Below are 9,746 nucleotides of genomic sequence, written 5' to 3'. Positions count from 1 at the left end.
CTTTATAAATTTCATCTACAAGGTCAGACAAAACATTTAAGTATGTTTCCCTGAAGTCCTATAATATTCATATTTTACTTACTGCCATCTCTTGTCCATGGAGCAGTCAACACTGCATCCACAACATCAGGCTAAGGACTTACATTTGGTGTTCCAAGGTTGACACGCAGGCTTCTTACGATGACTACGCATGTAACACAAAGGAATGGGTTGATCAGACCCACACTAAGGAATCACATATGCAGTAATCGATAAGAATCTACATACAACTATGCAACACACAACACAACTATATATTCATTATCAGAGTTCCCTAACAAAACTGCTCTGATACCATAAAATGTAACAGCCCGTTACGTACCGGTATTGTTAACATTAATTATGATATTAAGCGCAGTTACAATCACAGCAGTTCATTTAAAAAAACGAGAATAATTTTTTTCCGACTATTACGCGAGCATTTAAATCATAAAAAGCGTAATAATTAAAAGCTGTGACCGTAACCGTAAACTCTTGCGGAAGACTTATTTTAACTATTTTTATAACTTACATCATTCATTATGAGTTACTAAGGAGTTCCCATAAACTCACTTAGCCTATTTCCAACTTTACATTTTTACCAATTCGAACATGTTTCACTCTAAATTTTTCTGCGACCAAACCGATCGCAACCAACCCTTCTTCTCAGATTATATTTTTGTATTACTTAATTCCCTTTTTAACAAGCTATCATACGTTCAATTCGGAGCTCATTTGCTCCGGTTATCGCCGTTTGAAGTTGGATAAGCAATTAGCCCAAACAACCCCAAAAACAGCTCCAAACCACTAACATTGCTCGAATTACTGCACTCAATCCACTCAACCATTTGCTCTCAAATTTTTATCCTACAAACTATACATCTAAAAATTTATTTTGATATATCACACGCTTAATTTGGCGGAGAAACGAAGCGGGAATTAATTTCCCAAATCCGGTCCAGAATCTGCCTCAGGTGCAGGGGCACATGGGCAGTCCGTGTTTCTCTATTTTTTTCAGGCCGAAGATCAACCCAGAATTTCCTCATATTTTGACACAAGGTAGTGGACATCTCAACCTTCAAAATGGCGTATGGAACGTCCCTAGGGGACTTCTATGGAGGGAGATACTAAAATCTGCGCAGTACCCATAGCAATAATGCATGCTCATGTGTTCTATACTATTCATACACACTTCCTACCGTTGCCATCAACTGGCAAGGTGGAACAGAAAAGGGGAACAAGCCCCAGTACCAAGAGGTTACCTTAATTCGTGTTTCCACAAGCTCCGCAGCAGCTTATCCCTCAACTCGGTACACAGCGGAATGCCTCAATCCACTTGGTCCCGGACCAAGGGCAATTCACTGATTCAAGATTCGGGATTCAGGTCGACGTACGGCAACCTATACAATAACGTACATCCATCAGTACTCGTCAAATAGTATCAAAACGCAAAAACACAAAAATCCTCCCCATCCTCCCTTGATGGTTCGGCCATTGTAGTGTAAATGTGAGATTTATTTTTCTAAATTTTCTTTCTCATTTTATAACACTCCCTTAGGTTGTTTAGAGGCTAGTTCAATCGTCGTTTTTCCGTTTTCCGACATTTACGCATCGTTTTGCGAAATATTTCATTCTGGGCTCATTTAGGTCTCTAACACAATTCATTTTTTTCCATTGATTCAAACACTCTCCAAGCACAACACAACCCATCTAAGCACCATATAACTACACAAATCATCATCCAAATCATTTTTCAACATCAATTCCTCAATCTTTCCTCAAAGAATCGAATTTTACCCTATGGCATTCCAAGGAATTTCCATACAACTTTAATGATTCCACACCTCATACAATCCTATTATATCAACATACAATCATACAACAACTCATCAATCCAATCCTAACACATTTTCAAAACTCAAAGTCATGACAACCTCAAAATTTTCTAAGTTAAAAATTCACATTTTTCATCAATAATTTTTATTGCATTTATGGCTACTACACATCATTCTAAGACACATTCATGTACAAACATTTTCCAATTGAGCTCTCTAAACACATCAATCCAACAAGCCCTCTTTAGGGTTCATAAATTCAACCACAAAATCAAACCATTGGAACACAAGGAAACTCACCCAAAAGCTTGGCACAAGGCTCCTCCTAAACATACTCCACCATTGGAGCATCAATCAACACCATTTTCACAAATCTAAAGGAAAGGGCCGCAGCTTTGGGGAGGGTTTTTCTCAAAATCTAGTGGCTTTCAAGGCTTGGGAGTACCACCAATGGATTTAGAAGGCCATTTCCATCAAATTTCAAGACAAGAATCAATGGATTTGGTGAAGAAATGGCTAAGTTATGGTGAAATGAAATCTTGGAGGGGAAGGGCTATGGTGGCTGCGGGTTTGAGCAAGAAGAGGGAGGAAAGTGATGCATGAATAGTGCCAAGCACATGTGGCTTAAGTCACTTAAGTGGGGTGGGTCCCACCGCCACCTCACGCGATTTAAAACTAATCCGAATTTTCCTCCGATTCCACTAAACGTCCGTAAATTCACAACCTATTTAGAAACTCAAATTTTTAATATTAACTATTCCCCTTTAATTAGGCTTGATCAGATGAATTAAGAGTCCTCCATTCGTTCGGAGAAAACACTGTTTTAAGCTATTATGCGCGTCATTGGCACGCTTCCCCAAACTGTCTTAATTTCATCGAATATTATAAGAAATCATATTTCCTAATTCATTAGAGACCATTTTTAACTCATATTTGAAACCTAGAGCTCAAAACTCAATCGGCACGTTTTACGGTGCAATTGTACCGCGGTATTTTTACCCGCGAAAAACACTATTCACTGATTTTTCTGAAACTTGCCTGTCCACTCAATTTTTCGTTCTGAACCCATTTCCAGGGTTATTTTTACCATCTGAGACCTTCTACTCAATTTTTATCTTCCTAGGGTTGCGTGTTGGCTAATTACCGTTTTGCCCTTTCTTTGTATTTTGGCCTAATCTTTTGGATTTTCACTAATCCATCACTTGATTGCTCACTTAATATTTTAATTACTTGATTTAAAATTGTGAGGTGTTATATAAAGGATAATTAGAAATTATTATTCTAAAATTTTATGAAGTTAATGACAACAAAATAATTATGATAATATTAGTATGAAATATTAATTGTTGGAACTTAGTCATTTTCGGTGATAAATGCTGATACCCGGAACTGAAAATAAATTATAGATTTATACGTCATAAATTTTATATGACACGGCAGTCCAAAACAATTAGAGATTTAAGCGAGTGAGGTTTTGCGTATTTGCAAGAACCCAGACCGCTAAATAATGAAATAAATAAATTTAATAATGAAAGAGTATGAGTTTAGATAAAATATTCTATAATCAACTCAGGATAATTATAGAAGAATATTTTTGAGAAATAAAATATATATTTTTGAGAACCCAAATGCACTTTTAGGAAGAAAAGTTCAATTACTGCAAAATTCGCGGTATGAATGCATACCAGCAAAGTTTCTCATAAATTAAAAATAAAAATATGATAATTCGTAGAAAAATGTCTAGTCTAAGAATATAAAGTTTGGTAGAAAACTAATTGGTGGAGCTATTAGAACTAATACTGGTGGTTTAACTGAGTGCATCTATAAATAGAAAGGGCACTAAACCCTAGGTTATTTTGCTAGCATTCATATTGATCTTCCAGGACCCTTCATGGCTGGCACTTGCTTCTACCATAGTCTCCATAGCCTTCCTTTTAAGAAAAACACCAAAGATACCATTTTTTTTCTCTTGTTTCTTCCTCTCTAACCATGAGAATACTTGAGAGCAAGCTTTGTGAGGGAGAAAAACTACTCATTGTGAGATTGTGGTTTCTGTTTGAGTGAGTTGTGGGGATGTCTTCCTTGGTTAATGGTGTGGGAGCCATTGTTGCACTCTTGGAGCTCCAAGGAAGTACCTTTGTGAAGCAAAAACCCTTCTTTACCAAGCCAAACTCGTGCACTTAATAGGTCAGAAGCAAAGTGTGGATTTTTGACCTTAAAAACACTTCCTCTTGCTTTTTTTAGCTTTGGGTATATGCCTATAACCTTTATCTTTGAGTTTTATGAAAAGAATGGGTTTTAACATGTAAAAATAATACCTTGAGTGTGTAAAGTAGAGATTTTTATAACTTAATCTTTAGAGGTTGGTAGTATGTGGGAAGATAGGTTAGATAACAAAAAGGTTGAGTTGGGAGGCTTTGGGATGCCATTGAAGCACCTCCAAAATAGAAAAAATGCTGGTTTTCTGCATTCTGTCGCGGGGGAATCGATTTCCGCTTGGAAAAACAAAATGACAACAATGCACTAGTTTAGTTAAATCGCGATATCTCATGCTACAGAGTTCTAAATTTATTAAAGTTTAGACCTATGTGAAGATAACACAAAGGTCTATAACTCTGTAAAATTTCATAGCCAATGGATAAGTGGTTTGATTGCAGCAGTCACTTTGCGAAAAATATAACCTAAGTTATACAACTCCAAATGAGACACATAATATTTCGTTGGGAAGGTTGTAATGTCTAGTTTAACATAGTAAAATCTTAGAATTTTTGGTAAAGAGTTGCAATTGTAGTTTTAAAAATGGTAAAGATGGTTTGTGCTTTAGGGCTTTGGGAGGAGCTTGCAGTCACAAAACGAAAAAGAAAACGTAGTCCAAATTCCATGAAATTGTAGAGTCTGATTATTAATGGTATATTTTATATAAAATAGATTGCTCTCGTTGGATTGTGTGACTGTGGATACGAGTTGGTGTTTGGTTTGTACCCCAAGGTTGGGTTAGGCACTTAGCTTTTACAGGTAAGCTTCATGTTCTCAGGTTAATCCTTTGTTTTTTCCACTAAACTCTATTGGAGGTTGGTTTATGTGCATCGTATATTTTTATGAAATGATTTATTCACTGATAATTACTTGATGTATTTGAAAATGAATGTTGGCATGATGTGTTGATATATATGTATAGTGGTAAGAACATTCCCCTACATGAGCAGGAGACATCCCTGGGTGTAGGGCATAGGGCAACATCCCCTGTGTTTTTGGGTAGGTTGCAGACGCACGTAATGCCTACATTGTTCTCTGGCTAGTAAAATTGATTTGTTAGCTATTACATACTATATATCCAACATTATGCATTTTATTATTTTGTCATACTTATATTATATTGGTAAGTGAAATTGGGGAAGAGTGATCCTTCAAGAACCCCAGTATACTGAGATTGTCATCTCACCCCGTTTGGGAAACATTTTCAGGTACTGAGATTACTAATGTTGATGCATCTTGTAAGAACCTGCACCGTTAATTAAGGAAATTAATTAAATAAATGTGAGAATTAGAAAATAATTCCATAATTGACTCTAATAATTATTACAAGGCTTAAATAATTATAGTAAGTGAGTAATAATACTGAAAGTCGCTTTTCGGACGAAAAGTGGCGATACCGGTTCTGCTACTCGGTATAAATGCGTACCGACGAAGTATCCCAGAAAATTATAATAAGCGCATGAATATTCTTAGAATAATATGTAGGACTTGTAAAACAAGTTTCAAGTTAAAATAATGAGAACTGATGCCAGAACTGATACTGGCTTTTGAAAAGCGCGTACCGGAAAGGTGCTGCGAAAAATAAAATAAAAACATGATAAATCTTAGAAAAATGAGTAGGTTCAGAATCCTATGTTTGGGATTAAAATTCTAAGCGTAGCTATTAGTGCTAATACTGTGTGATTAAGTTTAAGAGGCCTATAAATAGACCCTTTCACACAACCCTAGGCTGATCCTCCAGCCTTTATGCGTGAGTTTTTGGTTGCTGCTGGTGTCTTCATACTTGCCACCTTGTTCCTTCAAGAAGATTCCTCCATAAGTCACCATTTCTCTCTGATCCTTCCTCTTTCACCTTGTAAACACTAGAGTGAGTGCCATTGAGGGTGAAGTTCAGCTTTTGCTGAGTTGAGGGTACTGTTTGAGAAGAGTTTGAGGGTTGACTTGTTGGTTTGGGTGTTGTGGAGTCTTTTTTCTTAGTTTGTGTGGCTTCAAGGAGCCACCTTTGGTGAGAAAGGACTTTGCTTTGTGGTCATTTTCATTTCCCTACAAAGTCATAACCTTGATGAGCTGTTTGGTGAGCTCCAAGGGCTTTTGTACCTCTGTTTTGAGCTTGGGTAAGCTTTACCACCTTTGATAATGAGTTTTAATGGTTAAAAGTGAGGTATTGGCATGTCTAATGAGTTTTTTAAGTAACCAACAAGTATATGAACCTAAAAGGGATTAAAAATGCATGCTTGGACATTTTAATGAAGTAAAAACCAAACCTTTGGAGTGATATCTCGCGAAATGCAGAAACTGCATTCTGTCGCGAAATATCCGGATATAATTTCCGGATATTGATATCTAGATATGGGGTTCTGGGATATCCGGATATGGTATCCGGATATGCATATCCGAATATTGATATCCGGATATGGCCCCGACAAATATCCGAATATTCTAGGTTTGCGTGAACAGTAACGGTACTGTTCATACAGAACTGAGTTATGGGTTTGTGGACCCTAGATTGATAAAGTGAGACTTCTGTAATAACTTATTTAAGTCAGAATCAAGTGATTAAGGGCTTGTGGCTTTGTGAAAAGCCTTAAGACATGAAACGTAAGGAAATGCGTTGTCAGGAAGCCATGGGGTGGTCCTGGGGGCGGTTTCAGCATGGGCTGGTACTGTGTGGGTAATAGACGTATTCCTGCACTTCTCTGATCAGTAGAATAGCTATAACACACATGACATGATTATCTGTTGTATTGCACTGATTTTGGAACTGATATTTAATTACTGCTTTTAGAACTTATATTGTACGTGTAAGTGAGCTTGGGGTGGAAGATCCTTGAGGACTCATTGTCTTACTGAGATTTCTCTTTTAGAGATCTCACCCCACGTTTGGGGACGCTTATTTCAGGTTCAGGTAATTTGGGGGCTGATGCCTCTGGCGGCAGGAGGCCGGAGCTTAGCTGATTATATATGATGTATGCTGACATGACTGGATATTGGATGCTATTTATGTTTTTTGTCTTTATATTGATATTTGAGTTGAGACTCTTTTGGGGCTTGTTGCCTTGTTTGATGAGCATGTGGTTTGTCCATGCCGCTTTGATATTAGTACCTTTTAGCTTGAGTTGTATAAACTATCAGGGTTGTCCGGTCTACGTGTTGTAGTTCCGTAACTAGAGACATAATTATGTTACTTATTTTATGAGGTTTTTCAGTTAGTTGTTGGATTGCAATCACATACAGGCGATATTTTGTAATTGGATTTTAATAATCAACTTGGCTAAGTATAATGACATCATAATTGAATAGAAAAAGTTATTCCGCATTTTATATTTTGCGTGGCTTAATATGATGACATGTTAACAAACCGGGTTAACACGGAGTGTTACACATCTCATGGCGTGAGACCGGTGTAGTGATTTTACTATGACATGATATATGCATTGATCATGTATATATCAACTAGTCAAATACAGAAAGAGACAAACACTAGACGAGAGGTTACCGTGATTTTGAAAAGTGCTTTCCATGTTCTCATTGACTAATGTCCCAAGAGAAAACTGATGAGACTGTATGCGGAAAATGTTAATCAAATCATTCCGGGTAGCATCAAACTTCAAATGCATTTCTTATTTAAGTTTCTCATTATGCATTTATTTCTTTAAACTTAAGACTTTAGAACCGTGATTAAAATAAGACTAAGAGATGGCATTTTTACCTTTGCAATTTCAGATTGTATGCGGAAAATGTTATAATTAGCTGATGTGTGCAGATCTAGTACCCTATTGTTTAATCGTGTATCCTGATTAACACGAACAAGTTATTCCAAGGCCTGCACCCATTAAAAATCCTGTTACCATGGATGAGAAAAAAAGAGGGGAAAAATGAACTCTTTTGTTATAGTAACAACTGTTATAGGGAGATCAAAATAACAATACAATTTTTTTTGTTGGAAATACAATACAATTTAAATGCATATATAATCCATACACTTGCAAAGCCTTTTCAATTTCCATTTCACTCCTAGCAGCATCCTCAAGACTAAATACAAGATTTGGGACAGCCCTATTGATACAATACAATTTTTTTCACTTGAACTTCCACCTACCAAAAAAAAAAAACACAATCCAACCACACAATGGCATAATCATAGAGCTTCAGTCAAGTTTAAAAGCTAGAAAATCAAAAACCCTGATCATGCGTGAGTAGACCAAACCAAATTAATCTGCTATGAAGTACCTCTGATAGGTTCGGCTAGTATGAAAACTACACCTTCAATGTCGACAATGGACTCTAGGCTGAGTGCTGCAGTGTACTTCACCATTTGAGGGCTCACTGAATCAGGCTGCGCCTCCACCAAACACTGCTCGGTGAACCCGTGATCCCTTATAACCAAGAAGAAAAACATACTATAGAAATGAACTCACAAGCCCTAACAAAAAATTTGGGGAAAATGTACGAATAACTAACAAATCACAAAATTAGCAACACGATTAAATGAATTTTAGTTTAGCAAGACCAGAACTTATCGACACATATTGACAGAGATAAATAGAAATTGTCAACATATCAAACAATTAGAATGCAAACATAATCAAAATCGAGAAAAATATACTAAATCCATAAACAAAACCTAATCACATTATGGTAATGAAAAAGATGAAAATAAAGGATGAAAATAAACATACCTTAATACAAAATTAAAAAAAAGGAACTACGAGACTGTGTTGCCAGAAGCTTCTCGAATATGTGGCGATCCACGGTTCCTGTGTTGCTGGTAACAGTGCTGAACTCTTCCAACACCACCATACCTTTGGCCCGCGATGAACTTTTCTGAAGATCAGAGAAAATGTTCTCTGGAGATCCTTGTGGCAACGTCCAAAAATTGAAGCGATTTTGCCAAAGTACATCGAATATAGGTTTTGGAGAATGGGAAATATTTAGGGCTATTGCTACAACACTATCCTTAATCGGGGTAATGGGATAACAGAATTAAAAAGACGAAACAGCCTCAAAATTTTGCAACAATATGCAATTTTGGTAGCAAATTTGAGCTTTCTATAAATTTTGCCATGATTACATTTACGGTGGCTTAATCCTCATGCCTGCCATATTTTATTGTAGTGAATGTTCAAAAAAAAATTAAAGTATATTTAAAATAAAAAAAAAATTAGAGTATAAATATTATGGGGGTCAAAACCTGCTACAAAATTATAAAAACTAAAAAAAAAATGAAAATACAATGTGGCGTTATTTGAAAATGCCACAATATGCATAATTATTGGGGGTTTTACAAACCTCCACTAATAACACATTTTTTTGTAGTGTGATATCATTTGAGATTTATATGTATCTGTATAAGATATGAATGTCAGTTGAATATATATTGTATATGTTTATATTTGATGTGAGCATAGGGGTTGTCTATGCCTTCTTGAATAAGATTATGTTATTGAGTAATTGTAGTTGGTCATATGATGTTATGACATGTTTCATTAAGTGATGATCATTGTAATAATGGTATGTATAGGATAACCTACGCAATGAATTGCTACGAAATATCAATTAGGTATGTATGACTTGTATAAATATTTTGAGTTGTGATGATGTGATTATTAAGAAATGTATGAATATGCATATAAGTGA

This window comes from Gastrolobium bilobum, unplaced genomic scaffold (assembly GCF_033153095.1).
Source record: "Gastrolobium bilobum isolate Gb01-03AN ecotype WA unplaced genomic scaffold, APGP_CSIRO_Gbil_v1 utg36576, whole genome shotgun sequence".
NCBI classification, from domain to species: Eukaryota; Viridiplantae; Streptophyta; class Magnoliopsida; order Fabales; family Fabaceae; genus Gastrolobium; species Gastrolobium bilobum.
Note: the sequence above shows the minus strand (reverse complement) of the source record.